The following is a 25,192-nucleotide window of genomic DNA, read 5'->3' on the forward strand; positions in this document are numbered from 1 at the left end:
GTGCTTCTCTAATGCCAGCAGCCTCATTCTTAACAGACAATAGGCTGACAGAGACACCGAGCTTAGGAAGGTGTAGAGATTTCTAGCACGTTGCCTCTTGGATACAGATATCTTTTTATTCTCATATCCACAGAAAAGGCTGGAGGAAATACCCTTCTAAGTTCTGCCAGCTGCTGGCAAAAGGCTCCTGAGCGTACAGCCTTTCATACAGGCTCCCACTGAAGTCAATTGGATCACTCACATGAATGCAAAGTTGCTAAATCAGGCACTCCAGAGGAATTGAAAAGCCATCTGCTAATTAAGTTAAAAATCTATTTTCATCAGATATGTGAATATACACCATGCACTTCTCTGTGTGCTCCTCAGATTTAGATCCCAAAATGCCAAAAAAGACTGGAACCTGAAAACTGGCACTCGGGGCGAGGATTGGGACCTCATACCAAGAAAGAAAAATTTTAAAGTAAGACCTCAAAGCTGACTTTTTCTCCAGCTAACTACTTACAATGCAATGCAACCAGCGTAGTCTAGATTAATAAGGAGTTTGCAATTTGACCTGAAATTCATTATGTGCACAGCATTACTGCCAAGGGGCTGGTGAAAGCAGAACAGCAGTGCCATGGAGAATTCAGAGTCCGTTGCCCTTGGAAAGGAAAGGTCTTGGAAGACTGGCTGTGACTCAAGGCCAGGTCACAAGTGCAGTCAGGCAACAGATATGGTGCCGTGTACATCAACACATGCACTTACCTCAGCTACCACCCATTCCTGAACAATTTCCATACCTGCAAACAAAATGGAAAGGAGCAACAGGAGAAGAAAATACTCCATCACCCCTCTGGAAGATAAGCATTTTGTTTTCTTCCTGTTAGAGTCCTTTAAATGTGTTTGTCAACAGCAGTCCAGCTCTGTCTCTGCTTCCACTAGCCATAACATCAGTGAGCTAAGACTTATAAGAAGTGAAGGTTGCTTTCTCAGATAAAAGGGATTTTCTAACGTCTGGCTTTCTGGATGCTTCTTGCATACTTGTTTGGCATTCAGAAACACTGACTGGTTATTCCAGTTCCAGAAATCTCAAGAAGCAATTTTATACTTTTGCAGGATACTGCCATGCTCCACACACTCGTCCGATCTGTGCATGATCTCCCTGTATCACTGTGATAGTTTCAGAATCAAAATATTTATATGTAAGCCTCATAAGCAGGCTTAACCTCTCCTATACATCTGCCACAGTAATGTTCACATACAATATTTTATGTACGTATTAATGAGATATGATATTGTCTATACAAACATAACTTACATACCGCATATATACAGAACAGCATAACTACAAATACTACATTCCTTTACCATAATGCAGGCTAACATTCAAATGACAGCAGTTTTGGAAATATCAGTCCAGCATCAGCAACTACTACCCACATGTAAAAATAAAAACCTTTTAAATCAGGTTCTTCTTGGTGAGCCTGCTAAGCTGGACACTGCAGAGATCCACCATCCAAGAGATACTGACCTATATAGATGATAGACACCAGATCTTCATGTTGTAATATTATTAAACATAGATTTGAGGCACTTTAATGATTTCGAGCCCTTGACCGTAGACTATATAGTAACTAAATATTTAATCATTAGATTTCAAATAATTTTAAGGCCCACAATAAAAGTGAGTTCTTCAGTAACATTTTGCAGCAGTCATTTTCCAAGCCTGTGGTGTAACACGTAGGTTAGCAACATTCATTTGGGAATGAGCTTTTTCTCTGCATCCCAGAATTACTCAGTAGCAGCCAAAAGAGGACAAATCACCCAGGTGAAGATGTAGCTGTGGCACAATTTCCATCATGACTCTATTCATGGGAAAGAGAGGCAGGGGGAGAAAAGAGGCAGCAGGAGTTTATATAGCCTTTATGGCCAGGGGCTGTGCCTGCCCTGTATTAAAAGTCATGTCTCTATTTCTAGCGCCCTGGATTAAAGCAGGTACCATCTGACTTGCCATTTATTTATTCACACTGGGTTTCAATCTACAGGGTATTACAGGAACAGAGTACTGGAGGGTTATTTAACACAGAAGCTGACAAGGCTGCTTGGGGGGGGGGGGGGGGTGGGGTGGGGGGGGAAGACTTCTTTTCTGTAACTAAACCAGTAAGAAATGTTCTCAAAATTACACCAGTCATAGTTCCTTTTCTTTGGGTATTTTCTTTCTGTATCAGACATCTGACTTTTCTTACACCCTAACTCTTCTAATCAGAGTGTGCTGATAAACTTCTGAATTTATGCAAAGGCTCTTGAAAAACAACAAAACATCACACAGGTTCCCACCTGCTACTGCTGAATCAAGACTTTCGATGAGGCGCTGACTAATTCCAAATTGGTGCGCAGCAAACCGTAACTAAGGGCTGACAATAAGGAATATTGCTATATACAGCAAGAAATGCCCGGGTCCTGCCACAAAATCCATTTATTGTACATCTCTTGTGGCAACATCTAAACCTCAGGAAAAGACATACTTTGACCACATTGTTCTAATATTGCAAACCACCAAGTAATTACAATCAAAACCATCCATAGATTTTATTACACGTACATATGAGTTCTCAACACACCAGGATTCAGAATGGGAAATAGTCTGTATTGACCAAATGACAGATGCACAGGACCGAGGCCCTTAGGTGTATTGCTTGAAATGAAGAGAAACAAACTCATGAAAGTTCAAAGTTATCTCCTAAATGAATCTGGAGTAAATGATTCTTCTCTTGTATGGTCTTCGTCTATCTTCTAGGGACATGGTGAGAACGGATCTCTAAATATAAGAAATATTCATATATGGGATCTAGACTCTATTCAGGTTATAGGGTAAGGAAATTCAAAACAGCAGCAATTACATGCAATGTAAAAATATATTTCCAGTTGCTCTGGCAGTACCTTATAGAAAATTTGCAAACATATGCAATTTATAGACTGTAGCAACAACTGAAAGAAACGTAATCTAGGGAAAAAACAACCCTGCCATTACCAGAGCCACGATACAACTGTAATTCCAGCAGGTTAGGATGAAGATATAATACAAAGCAAAAAACTAATATTATTTGCTTTTTCTTAGATCCTTTTTTCTTCTCAGTGGCTTCTGCCACTACCATTGCAATATCAGTTATTTTCCAATCTTTTGCAAATGGAAAAAGGGGAAATAAAACACCTCTTATTTGCTCATGTTTGGATTTTCAATATTTTTTTCCCTTGATAGCTTCTCCTTTGAGCAATAGCAGTGTCAGTTCCCCAAGGGCAGAATTCAGGTCTCAGAAATATGTACACAGCATACAAATCTTCCATAATATTCTTTCTAATAGTTTGTTAAACTCTGAGAAATGTTATCTATGGAAAAATATATATATACATTTCATAAGCCCAAAACCAGGTACTGATGCCATCTGCATTGAGCCATAACAACCATTTATTAGCTTTATAGAAATGATCATAGTTTTTACAACTAAGTTTGAAGAGCTCCTGCCAAGAGGAATACAACATTAATCAACACACAAGACTTCTCTGTGCAGTCCCCAGAAACCATCTTCCAAGTTTGCATGGCAGTGTGCACAAGCTGCAACTTTGTGAAACGCATCAGAAATTACTGATCAGACCTGAATACAAACTTCTAACTTTCTATAAGAGCTGAAGAAAGTCCTCTTCATACAATTATTCACCAGCCTGCCTCAAGCCTGAATTTATTCCTGGTGTTGCTAAAAGCAGTTCTACTTCCATAACCTGTGAAGCTCTGGATCATTTTGCCAATTAGCGTAAAAGGTTGTGCTTGAATTTGTGATGTGGAGTGTAAGAATGGAGCGGTCACCACAGTGGTCGCAGGACACCCAATAGCGGAAAGAACTTCTAAGTGCTCCTGACTGTAGATTAATCTGCTGATGCACAAGCAATAGCCTGCTGAGGTCATAAAATTAAACACGGCAGACTTTTTTCTTAGTACATGCCAGTGTTACACCATCCAGAGGGAAGCTGATTTTCTGGCCAGACTGCTGTTAAATCAAGTCTGAAGGTTTGCAGTAGCAAAAGCACCCTGCTGACAAAAATTTCACCTGCATGTATCATTCTCAATTTTCAAAACAACCTGCAACTTCTTTAGGAAGATAGCTTCCATTAGCTAAAATGCAAACGTTAAGCAAAATGACAGCACCTACGTAGGTATAATTCCAGCTTACTTCTGAATAATATTTTAACTCGTGCTCTATAAAACCGTTTCAACGACCATCCCAAGACCTGCATATCTCCCCCCCACCCCCATATACTTCTAACAAGCATCGAACCCTGCTTCTCCTAGATCTGGCCCCTCTAATTCATTAGTTTAGTTTGAAGTCACAGCCTGCAGATGAGCAACAGGAGCCTTTTACCAACCAAAAATTATTCTGGTATTTTCTGAGAGACATTTTACAAAAGTTGAAACACTTTATTGAAATTATTTAATGGGAATAATTATCACTACCAATGAATGTTAGAATTCCCATATTCTCATCCTTTACAAGTCATTAGCTACAGACAGCAAAACACACGTGCGTTAATGCCTTTAGCTGGGCTCACCTGCAGAAACAGCCCTTATGAACTACATATCTAAAAGCATTTTCTTATCCTAGAGTGGAATTCATTTTCAAGGCACTCATTGAGAGCCAGAACTGACAAATTTAACGAAGCAGTTCTCTATGCAACGCTGTCTCAGAGGGATCTATGAACACCACCCCACCGGAGAAAAAGTTCACAGCATGAATGAGAGTAACATAGCTGAAACACAAAGCACTATGCCACTAACAGCAGTAAGAGTTCAAAATACCATTAATTCTGTGATTCTATTTGAATATATTTGAAAATAGCACACATACTCAGAGAATAAATACTTTTTGAATGCCTTCCTAGTTCTTTGGCCTTTATATATAACCTTAACTAACAAAAACATTTTTCAATTTTATTAACATATGATATGCAAACTAGATACAGAGATAGAGCTGATGGGTGCAGAGCACTGTAATTCATCTGGTAAAAGTGCAAAGCCTATCATCAGATACTATAAATACCAATAGGATATATTTTTTCTTTGTTTTTAAATCAGCCACTTTCAGACAAAACATAGACAGCAACTACCAGAGCTATGCTTAGATGGAGATGTGGCAGAAAGTGATTATGGCTATCAACATAAAGTGATCAGAATGGCATGTTCCCAGGTGTGTTTTCCAATTCAAAGAGGTGCTTGCAATTTTTATGGAAATTTGGTTGAAGCACAAGACAACAAATGCTAAAATACTATGACAGATTATACTTTTGATTAAAGATCAGAACTTCTAAATGGAAAGAAATATTACGGCTATTTTGTATTGGGTTTATAACCACACTGAGAGAGTTATTGGAGCCAGCCACCTATGCCAAAACAACAGGATCATTTGAGGAACAAAGTCCATGTTGCTCTTACAACCTGCTAGTCCTGAGTGCTAAAAAACCACGTCCTAAACTGATGCGCTAAATGAAGTGGGCATCTATTATGTGTTTTCTGATGATATTATCTTCCTTTACCTCAATTTTACATACAGTGTTGTCAAAGAAGAAAACTGACCAAGTCACATGGTTTAAATGAAATCAGGGTTGAAGTGGTTTATGGATTTATTAATGGTACATAATTAACTGGCAATCAGTGAGCTATACATTCAGGATCAATATCAGCAGAAGAGCAGCTAAACCACAATACCAGGCACTTAAAAAATGATTGCAAATGCTTACAATTTTCTAAACACCCTTCTACTGCTAGCTCCCAAATTTCTGATCCCCATAGCCACGTTCACCCAGTTGCCTGAGATGTGGAGGCTCCAGCTCCGTGCATACCTGTACTGCTCTCTTTAATTGAATAATTTGCAGGCAGTGAACCAGATCTCCCAGAGCCAGGTACAAATACCCAAAGTGGGTCCCAGCAGAGCTGGATACCCACAACCTCCAGCAGAGAGGATGCACGATGCTGGATGCAGGCTGTGAAACTGGTAGGGCAACCTCCAGCACTGGCAAACACCATTTTGACATTGCTAGGTTCCGATTTCTCTCTCCCCACTGTAGCAAGTCCTCATGCTTCTTTTACACTTCTTTTCAAGCTACCGCTTTTTTTTTTTTTCCTTCCCTAAGCTCCCAGAAGTCTCTGGGTAACTTCCTGGTTACCATTTAAACCAGCTGATAGCCCTGTTCAGCAAACTTTTGTCCATTTCAATTCCTGCTTTAGCACTGCCGGTTTTTGGGTAGTGCTCTCAGGCAGTTTCGGGTATCCCACATTCACACACACTGTTTACTATTGTATTCCCCTTTGTGGTTATCCAGGCCATGTTAGTCAGAGGAGGAGCCATGTTGACTCCCCACCAAGTATTACCAATAGGAGATTATACATAATAAAACTATTCTTACCAGACATTGGACAGGAGATGTGATAAATTAGTTGAAGTTCAATGGTTGAGTTCAACCAGACTGCAGTAATGTTTATAGCTAGACATACCAGTAGACAGTTAGGCAACCCTGGCAACTCATCAATCCATGGGAGGTGAAACTCTGAGGACTTCAAGTAGATGGTGCTTCTCAAGCCTCTGGGACTTCTAAAATAATGAGTTATATAAAATTTATTTAGGAACACTCAAAAGTTCCCTCCATACATCAATCCATATCCACAAAACACCACCTGTCAAATGTTAGAATTTCTCACAGATGAGAATTTCTGATGCTTAGAATCATAGAATGGTTTGGGTTGGAAGGGACCTGAAAGATCATCTAGGTCCAACCCCCTGCCACGGGCAGGGACACCTTCCACTAGACCAGGTGACTCAAAGCCCCATCCAAGCTGGACTTGAACACTTCCAGGGATGGGGCATCCACAACTTCTCTGGGCAACTTGTGCCAGTGCCTCACCACCCTCAGAATGAAGATTATAACTGTTAGCCCTCAAAAACAAATTAGTGAGAGTTAATATCACAAAGAGAAAGCTTTAGAGTTGGGCACCAGTTCATAATAATGCTGTTAAGTTATAACATGAATTTAGCATGGACTCACCACCCAATAAGATTTTATTCAACAAAAAATGAGAAAGAATGCTTGCAATAAAACTGAGAAGAACTGGCAAAACACAGATGTATGAGAACATGCAGAAGGAAAATCGATGTTTTCAGGATGTAGAAATTGAGACAGTGTACATGTGTAATGAAAATAAGAGAGTTACTTGCCACAGATTACTTTCTAAGAGGATGCTCTTTGGTCCTGCAGTGTCAGTATACTTTATGAATATATGCAACCTTTGGAGAAAATATTACCTATTCTCCAGAATAAAGGACACTGATTCTGTTTGTGGTTTTTTGGGTTTTGATTTTTTGCCTGAAAACATCTCAGGTAAGTATCAATAAGATAAGGAAGACGAGAACAATGATGCACGTCAGTGCAAATGGATAAACAAACTCTTTAAACTTCAAAGATAGCTCAAAAAGCAATCAACAGGGCAAAGAAAGGACCTCAACATAATTACAAAGCTCAGCCATGAGGTTAGTTACAGGCACTTCAAGTTTTCTGTTACATGTTTTGTGTCATAAGTGTGCATAGTTCAAACTGAAAAGTTTGCTATTAAGGAAGAAATGTGGAATCTGTTTTCAAGAGTCTTGTATAACATAGAGGTCCAGGTTATATACACAGAGGAAGTGAACAAAGACACTGAATAAAGCAGATCTGTCAAGTGACCTGTCTGAGAATGATTCTTGACCACAGATTTTCCATTTGCTAAAGCAGAGTTTGTCCTCTAACAGCACGGTCCTCACCAGCAAAGCAGAAGCAAGCAGGCAAGGTTTTGAACCCAAGCGAAGACACACTATCAGCCACCTGCAGACTCCGTGCACAGTCTGCATGGGTGTCCATGCACCACACTCACTACACCACCCTCTGAGGATCCTAGAGATGACAAGAAGGGATTAATTCCCTATTGGTGCTTTTAAGCAGTTCAGGCTCAGCTGATATCTCCCCAGAGGGAACTGGTTTCCCTTCACCTGTTACCATGGCTCTATATCTATTCTGTAAGGGCACCTCTGCAAATAGATAGAGCCTCCCTTCTCCTGGAAATCACAAGTTTCTAAGCTCCCTCACCTTAGGAGTCTCCAGTCTCCACTCATAAGAGTATAGCCATCCCCCCTTCCCTATAATGTGGGTTTAGGCTTTTGCCCTGCCCAGTCTGTGCAAAAACCCTACTCATGTCCATAGGCTGCACGCTGTCTCCTACAGTTCCTTTGCGCGGCGGCTACGTGGCTCAGCGTCTCAACCAGGGCACATCTCTCACTGGGAAGGCCAACATCATTGCCAACCCCAGCCCTGAGAGAGGCACCGGGCAGTCTATACAACCTGAGACCGGGTTGGCCAAATCCTCCGCCTGGAGCTCCCTTCTGATATGACAGTGTGGTTGGTCCACTACATGCTGGGGAATGCACCCTGGGGTGCCCCTGTGCAGTCCAATATCATCTTTGGCAGTACTGCTAGGTCCATTTGCAGCCCCTTATAGGGAAACTGTCAAGCAAACAGCTGATTTAGCAGTGCAGTTCCCTGTGCATCCTCATATGTAAATATATTTTAAAAAACCCAGATAACAAAAAAAACACAAAACAAAACAACCAAATACAATAATTCTACACTTTGGGGAGAGATTAGAATATAGTAGATTATTATTCTCAACTCCAAGAGTTGCTTTTGTGGAAACCCACTCACATGTAATGTACCAATAAGTATTAGGGGTTGAAAACAAATTGGTTGTACACGCTCAGTGTTTCTGCCTTATTCTCCCTGGTCTCCAATTTACCGACTGGTGAAATATCACTTTTCCCCATTGAGTAAACTCATTAATCTTCTTGAAAAATGTAAATAGTGCAGTTGTGACTGACATTGAAACACTTAAGAGTAAATTAATAATTACGTATTCAGCATATGGTGTGGATTTGGTGTGCAGTATACACAGACTGATGAGAATAAAAATAAATATAGAATAGATACTATTCATTGAGCACAGAGAGACACCTTCAGAGGTTTATGTTCTAATACCTGTTTAAATGTGGACTTGCATAAGCACAAGCTTGGTCACATGAATAAGTGCTTTTGTGGATCTGGTCCACTGACTCTCAATCTCTTTCAGGTACGAAGCCAGAGGGCAGAAAACTGCAATTCTCTCTCCCACTCATGGCCAAAAAAAAGTCACTTCTGTATGTTGGATAATAAATATCACTTGTGACATCATCCTAAAGGGTAAGAAGCGATTTATATTTATATGAATAGACGTGGAAGACAATATGACCTATGGGAATATGTTGACTGTCTTCATGTGGAAACCAGAACTCCAATATTAACAGAAAAATTGTCTCTCTGAAAGATATTTTCTTGCAGCTCGACCAGTATCAACATACACATCTGCTAACATTTGTGTTGGGTAACTACATTTACACACCCAATCATCTTGCAAAAGGGCAAATACCTTGATTTCACCATCAATATACAAATACTTGAAAACATAAAACTTGTTTTGAAACAAAGAAATATCACTATTGTTACCTATTCAATTTAAATAGACTTTGCAGCTTACTTTGTTGGCAGAGAAAAGGTTTTGGACCATGGTGTATACCTAGTGACTAAATATCTCTGAGGAAAAAAGCAGGTCACCAGTGCATAAAGTGGATTTGGGAACTGTTTAACTATGTTTCTTCTCGATATTCATTACAGCAAAGCACCCAGGGCGTCTATTTGACTTTATGTTGTTTATTGCAATTTCCTCTCCTGAGAGTTTTAGACCTTGACAACTAGAAGTTATAGTACCTGCCCCCAAACCAAACTCACTCACAGAAGAGTAGTGGTCACATTCGATGTGACTGTGGGATCTGAGTTAGAGTCTAACAGTACTCAGTATTGAAATGCTTCTGGGTTTTGGTCTTGACGCTAAACAGTCAGCGTGGCAGAGCATACAAAAATCACTTTGACAGAGACTGGCTTTTTAGACAGTTTAATAAAGAAATCGTTCTGTTCACCCCAAACTATATCAGCAGGGAGAAAGCACAGAGGAAGTGTGATCAACTTTCATGACATTACACATGGGTATGAAATAGAAGAATTTTGGAAATTCTAAATGCTGGAGTTTCAGCAGCAGAGTATTCAGTTGCATTTTTTCTTTTTTTTTTTTTCAGTTTTGGGTTTGATTTTTTTTAATGAGTTCAACCTTAATTATCAGAATTAAGCTCTGTTAATTAGGAGAGCTCTCTGATGATCAAAATAATTCTCCTAAATTTAAACCATTCTTAATGAAGGGCAAGGTAGCTAGGAGAAAAGTATTGTAACTCAATGGAAATTAAGCTACTGAAACTCTTCCTGTATATTCTTCATCTTACTCAGGAAGGGTTTATTACATTGTCAGTCAATCACTTCACTTTCCAATAGGCAATGTTGGGCAACTCTTAATTTCCAATTACTAAATAATTTTATAAACTAGAAAATAAACAAGTGCACAGGGTTTTGTTATTGCTGTTTCTCCCCAACGAGCAGCAAGGGCAAGAAAACTAAATGGGAAAACAAGCAGAACAAGAAATAAAAGAGTAAGGATTGGTATGCACAGACACTGCAAGATTAACATGCACAACGGAAATGAAATATTTACAACCAGAAGCAGCACTTCTCATCACACCAGCCTAACTACCTTGAGAAAAGCCAGCTCAGAAGTCATGAAAACAGTAGAAGAAATAGCTTCAGTGTTCTGAAAACTTTTCTAAGGTTAAGAAAGAAAATGAAAGTGGTAGGAGAAAAGATCTGAGCATAAGTTTTATATTTTGCCCTTGACTTTTCCTTTCTGCCCTTAACTTCTCTTGTCCATGAAGTTACATCTTGCTCTTGACTTTTCTTTACTGATAGTAAACTGGTGTGGTACTACTGAGGGTTTGGGTTTTTTTTTTTACCTGAAAATAACACTGTATTTTCTGCAATCCTAGATATGAATGTTCACCTGAGTTTATCCTCCTACTCCCCTCTGACTATTCTTTAAATTGCTATTTGGAAAGTGGATTCAGGCTGGGGGCTTCTTAGCTGTTAATGGTTTCATGAAGCATACAGGATAACACATCTGCACTTCTCCAGTCACTTGGAGCAGACAACATGGTGAAGACAGCCCTGTGCAATCTTTTATTTGCAGAGCATTTCCACAGAAGGAAGATGGAACATGGGCAGAACTGAGCAGGATATGCTCTCAAAACTCTAAATCGGTATTAAGATTCAGAATGAAAATCAGGATGCTATAACTCACTCCTCTATAGACACTTAATAAAATGTTCAGAGAAAAATCCTAGATTTTGAAACTAAATACAGCTACAGGCTTCCATTGTCAAGAATTCTCCAAGAGTTTAACATACACCTAAATAGTGTTGCTGAATATTTAACAGATTTCCATCACTTTTCTTTCATCCTCCTCTATGCCAAATAAAATACTACATTTAGCATAATTTTATTCATTTCACATAATGCCATAAAAAACTTTGCAGACAGGTGTAAAACCTAATGTGTCTACTTTCTTTCTTGCACAGATTAGATCTGCCATTTCACTACTTGAATTCAAATGGGGATATAGCTTCCAGTAGATTTGAAGGCATCAGCAGTGAAACAACCTAGTTTTTGAATCATAAATGGAATTTTTTAACTGTTGGCATTCAGAGAACTTTGGCATAAAAGTGCAATATTTTACATTTAAAAAGCAGTAATTAATTCCATGCAAAGCCAACAGCTCACCAGTGATACAGTTATATTTCTCTATTTTCCTCAAAATACTTATGGTAAGAAAATAAGCTAGTTTTATTCACTAGCTACAAGCATTTTCATATAACTACATAGTGTTAGTTAAACTGATAGTAACTGACTCAAGTACGGCCAGTAATTTATGACATCTGCTATTCACAGAAAAGAAGAAAAAGCCCCACTGATCACATCTGCCTAGGATGTTTTATTTCAAAACATGTCTAAACTTTATGAGTAAAAATGCTAAACCCACCACTCTGAGGAGGGTGGCAAAAAGAAATATTGAATATTTGCTGTGAGTGTACACAAAATACCATCAGCAGAAGAAAGAAAGGAAATTAATTCTCGTTGGAACTTTACTAACCAACCATTCAGCCAAAGATTTGCTCTACCACCTTGCATTTTTTTTTGTACTCCTGTACAGAGCACAAATATTGGCACGTCGTAGTTGTCCTTGTTATCTGTTTAGATAGCTAGATAAAACAGATACTATATGCAAAATATCAACTCTAAAGGAAGTAGCTACAGCAGAATACTAGTGGCTTCACCATCAAGATGAAGTCAAACCTAACTTGTATTAAAACTGTCTATAGTTTTTGGTCTAAGCTTCAGACATGTAGGTTCATTAGAAAAAGATTTATAATACTTTCCTCATACCTTGTCAGTTCAATTAACTCTGTGGTTGAAAAATGGAGAACACCAGACTGTGGAACTTCTTAAATTTTTAAGATATTAAGTAATGTGACAGGTCACAAATTTGAGCTGAATTAGGAGACATTCTTTCATCCCACCATGAGACCACCCTTCTGGCTATATACTTTATAAAATTATCTATTTTTATATCTATGTAAGACATATTATTTATAAATGTATTCTTGTAGATCACATTAAAATAAGATGATAAAATGCTAAAAGTGTTCATGAAAGAATCTATGCTAGTTTTCTTCAATTTCTTTAGCTAAGCTTTAACACTGGATACCAAAAGTAGTGAAGACCTGAAAGATTGACTTAGATTACCATTTAGAATTTCATTATTAAAAAATCGCAGCATACTCTGACTGACACGAATAACAGGTTTTCTCCATACGATTACTCTTATGTGTTTACTACTAATTTACTAAAGTTTCCTGTGTAAAAAGGAGACATACATTGGAAAAATTGTCATTTCAGTTCAAAAACCAGAGGGCAGCCACTGGGCAAGACTCAAAAGATGTGGTTGGTTTTTTTGTTGTTGTTGTTGTTGTTACTATGACCACAACAGAAGAAGTTTAAAACGTTTAGCAAGATTCAAGTTCTGGGGAACTGCTTCCCTTCAACTGGCTGAGATAATCCAGACCAGCATTGCCATGAGTTTGGTGTAACTCCTTTGAGCCTGCTCCAAAAGCAAAAAAGCACAAACAAAATGAGAAAAGACGAAGAATGTAGGAGAGATCAAACTGTAATAATTTAGTTGAGTTTCAAAGTTGATCACTACGGTTCTTAATCTAGTTCCACGATTCCCACATCCTGGCTGACCCTCTTTCCTCTTCCAATTACCAATTTCATATGTGATTTTCTAAGTAGAGCTTTCATTGTAGGGCTAACCTTAGAGCTACATCCAATTTAGTCTTAGCTTGGTGAAAGCATCCACAATGCTTTCCACAATTTACACTCAGCTCATGTCCACTGTCGTTCTACACCCAACTGTCCAATATGCAAAGGCTTCCCTGAATTACCCTGAGGCTACTGGCACCAGCTACATAACTTAGTCAACTCCTGGAAACCTTGTTTCATCTTCTTCAACACAGTTCAAAAGTTTTCTCCACCAATCCAGTTAACTTCCATCTTAAAATGGTCTAGAAACAGTCTCCAGCTACTGTGTTTCTCTGAGCTGAATCTTCCTTGTCACCAAGAATTATGATCTTTTGCAGAAAACAATGTTAACACAAGCATCCCTTCAAGAGGAGGCTGCCCTAGGGCTGGAGACACAAGGAGCATATGGCAATAGCACCTTCATTGCCTCTCTGAGAAGGGAACTGTGTATTCTGCTAAGAATAACCTATGGTGATTTGATGTAGCATACTTCTAGAAGAATAATGTCCTGTACAGCCTGCAAGTTTTGGAGCATGACCACAAATGCCCAGTGCCTCAGTGGATCAAAAACTTCTGTGTGAGCACTGACCTGCAAGTATTTGTATGAGGAGCCTGTCCTGCTTCTTGGTGAACAGAATTACAGATGAGTGCAATCAGGTCATCTGCAATTTGTTATTACTGTATTCTTACCTGGAACTTACCTAATTAGATTTCTACAGTTCAGTAGATCCTTGTTTTAGTAAAGACAGCTCTTTGCATGGCACTCTGCTGCGTGAATTTCTTCTTCCAGTCCACTGATACAAACCTGTGTCATTCCCAGCTACTGTTCTCACTGAGCACTTATGGAAAGCCAACATCAAACCTTTCGTCCCCCAATAGGATAGCAAAACGATTTACAACATAACATTTCTGTTCAGGTGCTGTGAAATACAGTGGGAATGCACTTCAGACTCTGATGTAGACTCACTATATGTTGTACACTGCAACACAATCCATTTATGCCCCATGTGAAAGCTAGCCTGCATCCCCCCAGCAAGACTAAACTTTAAATTTTAAAAATCTTTAAAATTAATTTAGAGGTTTTAGTACCCAGACAATCAATATGTTGGGGCAACTCAATAAATAAGAGCCCACATTAACCTTGCAGTGCAGATGCAGTGGCACTGTGGATCAATTACATTGCTTTTATTTCAAACAGAAATGTTTTTTTATTTCACAAGATAGGTGCCGGTACGGCTGTAGTCTTCAGTTATGTATTCTGCTTAGAAATAGAAATGTTTGGGGGGGTTGTTTTCTTTCTGTTAAAAGTTGAGGCATCGACACACCAGAAACAACCAAAATGCTATGACAAAAACATCTGAAGCCTTTGAAACAGATCAAAAGTATAGTGATTTGTTTGATCTAATTTGCTTTAAAAGTGAATATTGAAATATTTAACATGCTTAGTTCCCACACAAGAAAAATACTGTGCAATTCCCCTCTTCCCCCCAACCCTGAAATCTCTGATACCTCCTTCCAGCTTTTTTCCTGTAAAAAGCTTCTTTTAGATCTAAATATGGTAATCAACAGGAAGAAACAAAATTACAATTGTGAGCAATATTCCATTCTGCAGTGAGCTAAATTTGCTTAACCTCATGATCAAAATGTACAGTACGTCTCACTACTTGCTCTCATGTTTGTAGGAAATTAATATTCTGGTAAGGTGCACTCAGTGTGAGACTGAATTCACAAATGCTGTTATCAACAATAAAATAAATAAATCATGTTTCATACTAAGACATCATGGCTTTTTTTAGATGAAAATTATCCTTGAAAACAGGCATAAAACATAATCAAATAGACGAAGAAAAGAATGAAAGAAAATCTCAGAAGGGTTTAAGTATTTGAGATAAAAGACATATAAAACAACTTTGGATGTAGGGGAAAAAAAACACTCTTGAATAAGAATAGAGAAATATTGAACAGAAGCAATATTTTCATGCTTCAGAGCCTGTGTTTCTTCCTTTCAGTGATCCCCAGTGAAACCAGTAAGAATGTATACAAATATGCACTGGAAGAGCAATATCAGATTATGCAATAAATTTAATAGAAGCAACCCAAAGATTGCAACTATACTCACTATGTGATAAGGTATTTCATACCTTCCTATTATATCTAGACACAAAGGATTGTAATATTTTATCCTGATGCTTTAATGTTGAAGGAATTTTATAAAGTAAGAATTACAGTGGAGAACATGGAATGAATTTTTCTTACTAATAGTTTAATAGTAGGCCAACATTTTCAATAACAACCAAAGAGATCATATCATTCAGCATAAGCAGTACTGCGTATTGGAGTACTATATTCTTTAAATGCATTCTCACAGCTTGAGTCTGCTTTCAGTATTTGATTCTTAGTCATGGAATATGCAGTCAGGGTGAGTTTCCATTTTACTGTCTAAAACTTTAGTTTATAAAATTCTTCTCAGATGACTTTACAAAAAAATTATTTATTCAGGGAAAAAAAGTATTCCATTTGGCAAACTACTGCACTCCTAACTGATTAAGCTTAGGAATTCCTAAGCTTAACCACAAAGTCAAGATGAGGCTTACTTCATGATCACTTCCGCTTTGTGCTTTACTTTCCCATCATTCATCAATTCTTCATTGAAAACACTGCATAATTCTACTTGCAGCACCTAATATAAAACAGCAGCCCCCCACCTCAGACATTAAGGCATTGCCACACTCTTTTCTTAATGGCCCTAGCTGCCCTCCTCACACAAAATCCAAGTTCATTTCTACAAGACCAACTTTTGTAGGGATACAACTACCCTGTGCACGCATGAAAGGAGATATTTTTTACAAGGGTCACAAAAGACCCCCAGTTCTCCTAGCACTTGGACCAGCAGCAGTATCACTTCCACATTGCTAAGAGAAGGCGACTGGACCAGCCCAGTGCAACCAGTATCGCTGTGAAAGTCACAAGTTTTACCATATGGTCCATGACGTTGATGCAGATCTTGCCAAAGGTACGGAAAAGTATTACTATCTTCTGTACCCCCTGATATCATTTTGTTGGCGTTATTCTCAGAGTCAATTATCTGAGTGGCAGTCACTGGACAGCTTGGTAGGAAGCTAAGCACCCACAGCCTGGACGGTGCCCAGCGCTCAGGCTGGTGCTGTGCCTGTGCTGTTTGCTGTGCAGGAAGTTTTAGCCTTAGGGCGTATCAGAGTTCCAGTACCAAATGTCTCACTTTGTCCAATTACAGCTTTAGACATTCACAAAGTAAAAAGCCAGCAATTACTTGGGTCATCACACCTTTCAGGGCACTTCATTTCATATATCTTGGGACTAGTTTTAAGTATTTTAGGCACTTGTATTAGCAACAGAGGGAAAAAAAATTACAAAGCCAAAGTTGAAACCTAATTGGCCTCGACAATGCTAAAAAAGAAGCACAAATTAATCCCATAATCAATAGGCGCTTAAGCAGTCATATTTTCTACAAGTCTGTGCCAGAAAGTTATGTAGAATACAAGGACTCCAGAGGACAAAATACTGGAAACAATTATGAAAGATGGGCTGCAATGAGTCTAGGTCATCAGCAATACTTTTCAACTTGGCACACAAAAAATTAATGGAAGTTTCTTAATTGGCTAAACCACATCTGTTTAATATTCTGACAGAATTAACAAAGAAAAGTAGAGTCTGTTGCTGCCACTGAGGCATGTTAATATAAATCTGATAACTCGTGTGATGATAAGCCAGTCGTTTTTATAAATATTTCTATGAGGAATAACATTTTCCTAAGCCTAAAACATCTTGAATGACACAGCTCTTTTCTGAGCGAATTATAAGCCAGTGGCTCCACTGATTTCCATTGGATGCTCCTAGTGAGCGAGGATGATAGAACAGTAGCCCAGAGATATACACAGAAATGATTGTACCCTTGCAAATGATAAACAAACAAAAAAAAAAAAAAAAAGAGAGAAAGTTCTTTCTAGACCCCCATTTACCCTTTCAAATGCATATTTACCCAGTGCAATGCAACAGCATGTCAGAGCTAGCCAAAGTAGCACATTTATACAGCACCATGCAGGGATATTAGCTGAGGTCTCAGAGAGAATATAACCTCGTTAGAGCAACATTGTGCATGGGCTAATTAGGCCTGCCTCTCAAGCAAGGCTAATTATTCCCAGTACAGCACCACACTGATATCGCTCTGCTACTTCTGGGTTCTGGAGCTAGATTATTCAGCAGTAGCTCAGGGATCTCTGCCCCACGCTATATTCAAAATTGTAAACAAAATTGTGAGAAATGGAAGTATTATTCTGAAGTAGCGGCATGATGCACTGCACTATCTTGCTTCATCTATCAAGGACATCAAAATGAAGGATTAACATGCCTATGCACTGAGATAATCTTTTAAATGGGAAATTCTACAACTAGACCAAGATGTGTGCTAGAGAGAAAAGTTGGACTGAGGGGAACAAATATCCCAGGACTGGAGTCTGGTGTCACTACAGTCATCCCACTAGGCATGTGGCACACTTGGTAGGCCCTAACAAACAAAAAAGTTAAGTAAAGGCTAAAGAGAAGGTCAAGACTTCAGCTGTTTTTCTTACAGACCAGCTTTGAGTAAAAGCTAGTGCAAAACGAAAGGTTTCTTACTCCGTCAGCAAGGCAGGTCCCAAACTAGGTTAAAGTGTAGATCAGAGTTCCTGTACTGTGATGGAGTATTGGCCATAGTTAACGGAGAAACCTTAGGATGTCTTAGCACAAGTTTTAAGGCTTAGGAGAGTTTATCTTTGTTGTTTCAGATGCAAAAGCTGATAGAAAAATCTGTGTCAGTGAGAGGCCTTAGAGAACCCAAACTAGAAATAAGCGAGCTGGGGCTGGAACCAGCTGCCCTGGAAGCACGTGAGGTCCCAGCCCTGGGTGCAGCTGCAGAGAAGACTTGTGCACCTCGTGGATTCAACTAGGCAACAGTGATCTGCATTGGATAAGGAAAAAGGAACTGTTTGACATTCAGTATAAAAGGAAAACCAGTGTTTTTACATAAAGTATACATAAAGGAGTCAACAAAATCATCATCATGCACAAGGCCGCCAGGAGGCTTCCTATTTATTCAGTGGAGAAGTATTCTTTGTATCTTTAATCCAGCTATCTTCTTATAAAAAAAATAAATCTTTGAAATAAAAAGGCAAGGTGAGGTTTCTCTCATCACGACAGAACTGAATGCATCTTGTTTCAACACATCTCTAACAAGCAGCCTAATGTACAAGAGTCAAGACTTAATAAACTCTGCTAAGGATTTGAGCCCTGCATTGCCAACACACACTTTTGTGGTAAGACTGAATTGCCAAGAGCCTTCCTTTAAGGACAGTGTTTTTGTCCAGTTCTTGTTATGATGCCAGGTGACAATAAATCTAGTTTTCAAAATAAACTGTCATAGGAAGAGTAAAATAACAGAAATGTGAGCTAACATTGGAAGCCATTGGCGTATTGTATCCACTTGTTTTTCTAACTGGCAGCAGTTACTAGTATAAAGATTTGAAAGTACACATAACAAGTTTCTAATTAAAATGAAAAAAACAAACAAACTCCCCACCCCACCCCATGAAACAGAGCTGTGATGACAGTTTGATTCCTAGAATTCCAAAAGAATTAAACAATCAGTTTTGACAAGGAGAGCACAGAGACAAGGCAGAAAGACATCATAAATTTAAAGTCAATTTACCTTTGTTACTAGGCTCTAAACGAACACCTCTTCTGTAATGGCGTAAGTGAAGAGTTCCTTCGGAGTTTTACTTAAAACCTACCTTACACAAAAGACACTGGTCCAAAAATGAAATCCTGGGCAACACGGTAATAAATTAAGTCACAACAATATCAGGATTAATTTAATCCCACCCCTTCCTGCTGCTCAACCTGTCCATTGTAATTTTTTTTTAAACCATGAATGGAGGAATTCACTGGATTGGCCACTCCTTCTCTCATTACAATTTTTAGAACCCCTACCAATGCCTAAAATACAACATTTTAACTCCAGCAGAAGAGTGGCACATGCCATAAAGTCTACTAGCATTGGACTACTGCAAATTTACACAGAGGCATAAAAGTCAAAAAGTGCATAAATCCTTAGACATGAGAAAATACTGATTTAGGGAACAGAAGGAGAAGAGATTTTGTTCAAAACTAATTAATTCATAAAGAAAATCTGAAAATCTCAGTCTGTAGAGAAGAGAAATACTGATAGCAACTGAACATTTAATCTTGAACATGCATATCAATATTTCTGAAAATGGAGTGGAAAATGGATATCTATTCTGCACAAGCTGACAAAATGAAAGGTTTAGTAACACAAAGATTATCCCATCCAACTCCACACTTGTGTACTGTTTAACATGTTAGTGCCTGATTGATTCTGATAAAAAGATATAGAATATATTGCTAAAGCTGGTGATGTGCCAAGTACTCAGTGATGCAGTGACAAATAGCCTTCTTGATTCGTGACAAAATACTCCCTCTGCTGTACAATATACACTGTTACATAAAGCCTAATGCACATATATACATATTTAAACTATTAAAAGGTCATAGCTTTCATAAGCCAGACAGTTCACTCTAAGATTTTTTTTTTTCTGAATGACCTTGCTGAAAATAGAAATATTAATTGTATCTACCAAATATAGAGTTACTTGTGACTTAGTTAAAACAAAGAGGATGAATATGCTAAGGTATAAAACTATATAGGTGCCCAGGCCTCAAAGTCTATAACATTCCTAAATTATTTAGTTCATAGTGAATGTTAGAAAATAAAGGCTCAACAGCCGAGTTAAGACATAGATAGATATGTGAAAATAAAAATATCTAAATATAAGGACTACAGAACAAAGGAATAAATTCAGTTGTAGTTTTCTTTTGTTTGTGTTTTACTGCTTCTATTATATGCCCAGAATTTTCTTTCATCCAAAATTGCTCTGTCTCCATAATTTCATCATGTCTTCATAGTAAATAGTACAGTGGTTAACTAGACTGAAAAGCTTAACATTTTTGATGGGCTGGAAAAATATTTCCAGGTAAATTTTCCATTTAGAAATTTTCTAATCCAAACTACATAAAAAGACTTGGAAAACCAAAGGCATTCGGGAGACCACATCCGGCACAAACTGAAACGGGTGTGCTGAGTACACTGGAATGAAGATCTGTCCATCCCATGTAAAACCAGACCAACCCACAGTACATGAACTCCTGGAGTGGCACCTACATGCCATCCACATGCCACATGTGTTGCAGAGTCTCTGTGCCAAAGAACGTGAATAACGCCTCCAAGTTTTATCCTAAATCTGTTTTAATATTTAGTGGGCACAACCTCCCTCTCACCCCCAGAGAGGGCCAAAGTACGTGCATAGCCACAGAATAAAACACTATTATCCATAAACAGACGTTATGATTTTCAGCTTTTATAAAAGTTAGGATTAGTTTTTAAGGATGGAGATTAGGTTTTTTGTGTTCAGATAGTACACTAATCTACTTCAATTTATATTAGTAGTGCCTGACACAAACACTTTGTTCCTGCCCCAGGCTCTTCCACTCATAAAATGTGGTTAGGAAAACAGTAATTGAAGAACAAAATCATCTTCATTTCATGTTTTCATAATATATGTTTTGGGTTTATTCCACAGAGGTGTTAAGAAATATAAGTTCTAGTTTAAGGCATATTTTCATTAAGCACTAAATTTCATTAAAAATTCAAATTTTACCTAGCTGTCATGAAGGTCATTTACAGAAATTAGTAATTCCAGAGCAGCAAGATGAAAACACTGTAATAACAATAACGCTGGCTTGTTTGCAAAAACAAAACCAGAAGATAATTTCTTTCCAGAAATTCCATTAAAATTATTCTTTTTAAAGTAAAAGTTAAAAATTAATTACTTCTAAGGGTACTTAGTAGTAACCAGGGTTGTTTGTTTTTTTCTTATTTTAACATTAGTAGTTGATATAACACCTTTGTATTTCAGAAACATGTCAAGAATATATAATTAACCAAAGAACAGTATTCAGAAGAAATTCCTTTTGTGTTTTTCTCATAGGAAGCACAATAAATGTTATTGTTTGCTTACTAACAGATAACAATAGCAGCTAGCTGCAGTGTACGCTAAATTGCATAAACGGGGGGGAAGGAATCTCTATTGTTCCTATCACACCTTTGGGTAGCCGGGCCATATGGACATAGACCAGGAATTACAACTCCACTCAGAACAAGAATGAGGGCACGATGTATTACAGCCCCAGCATCCCACTACAGTCCGTGTTTAAGCAAAGCTTGGCAAGACCGGCCCTTTGCAGTATATCAATGCTGCCACAGGATGGCAGAAAGAACACCTGATAATTTCACTGGCTTTGCAAATTCCCAAGAGGTTGGCGAAAGCCTGTAACCGGCCGAATCCTCTGCTGCCCGTGTCCTGCCGCATTTGCAGAACAAGTGTCAATTACAGGCAGGGTCTCACTGGCAGAAGCTCACACAACACTGTGAAAAGCCTTAAACACTATAGAAATTATGAGTAGTTTTAGTGCTACTCATTTCCACGTGATAATCTCTTAAGAGCTACAAAAAATAGTATGGCAAAATGACAGCGCGATGTGCCTCTAGGCACGCACCCCACAGATGGGAAGCTCCGTCAGACAAATCTTCAGGCCTCCTGTTCAAGGAACTTGCCTGGACACAACGCAAGGGAAAAGGGGGATGCGGCTGAGGGAACCAGCAGGACACTCGCATCAAAGGGCACTTCTTGCCCTCACGCAGGAAGTTACCTCAGTAGGTTTTTGATCTTTCCTTTTCCTTTCAAGCTGTTTACTACCACTAACAGGTATTCAAGAGATGCAAAGTAACTTGGAGAAATCGCTTGGATAAATGATTGAACTAAGGCAACACGTGCTCTAAAAGATGAGCTTGCTTACATGGGACGTTGGCCTTCTTTGGTCCCATAGCCTTGCATGTGTTCATTATTCCTGCAGTCACAGGATCAGCAACAACCTGGGAATGAGCAGAAAAGACTGCTCATCAGTTTACCCACCTCTTTACTTATAGCACACTTCTGCCTTCTTACAGCACTGTGATGGGGAGACTCCGGGATGCAGCAGCTTGTGTCTCCATCCCTCTCCTTTTGCTCCCGCCAGAGAAACCTGATGTTCCACAGGGGGAATTTGGGAAGGAAATCTGTGGGAAATTTCTGAACTTCTGAAGTTCAGAAAAAGTAATCACAACTCTGCTTCTTAACCTAAGATTTCTGGATCATACTTAAATGTTTTTAGTGTAGCAAGCTGAGGAAAGAAAATCTCAATCACAGACCCTATGTGATTTTAGACACATTTTTCCCGCTAGGAAAGGAATTTTACAAGATATCATGCTTTTGATCGTCAATGAAATAATGAAGACTACGCCTTTTATTAGGCCAGGTAATTTTGGCATGTCTGTTGAAACAACAGCTGAGACACACCTCTCTGCTGCTGCATCAAGTAATAGCCTGAATTAGGTTTAATTTCTGCATTTTCCCCTTGTTCTCTACCTACAAAATTGAAGACTTTTCACATTAAAATTGCTATATCTCTTTCCTGCTGAAAGAAAAAAGACAAGTAACTGGTATTGCAGGCAAGATCTCTTTGCTTTTGCTGAGAAAAAAAATACTACTCACTGAAAAAAAGAACTTATACTAGTTTCAGAATAAATGATACGAACAAAAGGTTTTGGCCAAGAAGGATTCAGCAAGTGCAATCAGTCAAACAATTCTTCTATTTTAGCTAATCCAAAGAACTGAAAGTGCTGTTTCTACTACTGAACTTGAGAAAAATGTTAACCATACCCCTGGTCCAGTCCTTTCTGCAGTATTTGTAATGTAACATAATTCCAGTAATTTAGTGACAGACTTGCTAGATGTGTTCAGCTGGGAGGAAGAATTTTTTTTCCCAGCAGAAAATCCATTTCTAGATTTACCCAAATGGAATTAATGGAAGCCAATAGCCAACAACCTCTAGAGCAGCTTTAATTTTTCCAGACTACTACTCTTTTCCTCTTTTTTCTTCCTTGGAAAGCACCACACACTGTTCTCTGCTTTAATAAGGCACCGGCTTAACCAATTTGAAGCAGCTCAACAGTAATCTTAAATTAATTACAATGTCATCCATCCCTTCCCCTGACATCTGAAAATGACACCTTGTGAAAGCTTCTCCTTTAGCATTGTCTTTAAGAGTGATACATGATGGCAATTTTCTTCCATCTGCTAGGACTGCCAGCATAACAGCAAGCCTGGGGACTTTTTGTTGTTGCTGGTACTTTTGATGATAACAGATTTGCACCTTTAACGCATACAGCAACATTTGATGGTGTGGTAGGAAAGTACCAGATTTCTATTTGTTCTGTGTTTGGGTCTACAATCATGTCTTCATTTTATGCAGCACCATTGACAAGCTATAGATTTTTCAGCATCGCAAGCCCTAGTTTTCTTATCTAACTGGGCTTAAAGTTGCTACGTTTGGATAAACACATCCTAGATTTCAGCTGGCCCTTTGGGAACTGCAGCTACACAGGAACGGGCAGACCTTCGATGGTAGAGTTATTTCTAGAACAAACCATGCAGGATGTTCAGTCCCGTTTATTTTTTTGTGAATAAGTGATAGCGCATTTTACTTGACTTTCTCAAAAAAAATCTGGTTTGCTTCACTAGATTAGGGATGTACACAAATTGGCACTTTGAACTGTTTTCTCTTTCTTTACCTCAGTGAACCTTTACAATTGCACAGACAACCCTAAAAGCAACTGCAGACCCTATATACTAGCCCTAGAAACAGTATCTTTTCTAACTGCATTTTAGTTATGTTTTATTCATAATTCAGTGATCAGTTTAAATTTGCATTCGAGCAGTCTCATATGCTTCCTAATGGTTACACAATTGAAATGCCTTACTTTTCTGCAACCTGCTGTTGATTGCTTCAACGGGGTTTAATTTATTTAATGATTGAGAATACAAACCATAATATTTAATATGTTTTCATGTTCAGTCCAGGGCAAATTTGTGCTAAAAATAAACATGAAAGGCTTTACATAATAAGCAAAGCACCATAACAGTACATCATACACTGGAGCAGCTACGTTAAAATTATAACTATCATGAGCATGGATGAATCAAGAACAATTGCAACACCTCTTCATTGAGTTTATCACATATACTTTCTTTTTTCCACATACGTGAATCAAAAATAATCCAGAGTCTTTACATCTTGACAGGTGGGGAAAACATCCCTTTGAAGTGAATTTCCAAGTATCACTTTGAATTTCATTTTAGAAAGACAGGCAGTAGCTATTTCAGCAAAGTTCTGCTTAACTCTGTAAAGAGATTGGGAAAATATACTACTATTACAAAGAAGCACAACGCTAATCAATTCTGATATCTGCAAAAAACCCAAAACCTTCCTGTTCACATCAACTTTCAGAAGTCCAGCTCCAGCTTTCATTTTTGTGTATATGAAACACTGAAAACTCCTTTAAACTTCTTCCGTGAAGTCAAATTTGTTCTGAATTTAACTTACTTCATGCTATAAATGAAAGAAGATTGCTTATTACTTTTACCACCAAATGGCAGAAGATACAGATCTCCTGCATTCTTACATTTGGGGCATCACTATGGGTCCTCCCTCACCCCCAAGAGCTCTGAAAGATGCTAATTTGTTAATCTACTAGTAAACACGAAATAACCTTTGCATTTGCTCACTCAACTTTTCACACAAGAAAACATTGCAGAAGACAAAGTTAGCCTAAAACTAGAAACAAATA

The 25,192-nt window shown here is 38.4% G+C and overlaps 1 protein-coding gene across 3 annotated transcripts in view; it reads right to left on the reverse strand.

The window, feature by feature from the left end:
• The window catches only part of PTPRN2 (protein tyrosine phosphatase receptor type N2), a 670,936-nt gene that overhangs the window by 527,818 nt on the left and 117,926 nt on the right, over positions 1-25,192 (reverse strand). The window lies entirely within an intron of this gene.

Source organism: Phalacrocorax aristotelis, chromosome 2, assembly GCF_949628215.1.
Source record: "Phalacrocorax aristotelis chromosome 2, bGulAri2.1, whole genome shotgun sequence".
Lineage (NCBI taxonomy): Eukaryota > Metazoa > Chordata > Aves > Suliformes > Phalacrocoracidae > Phalacrocorax > Phalacrocorax aristotelis.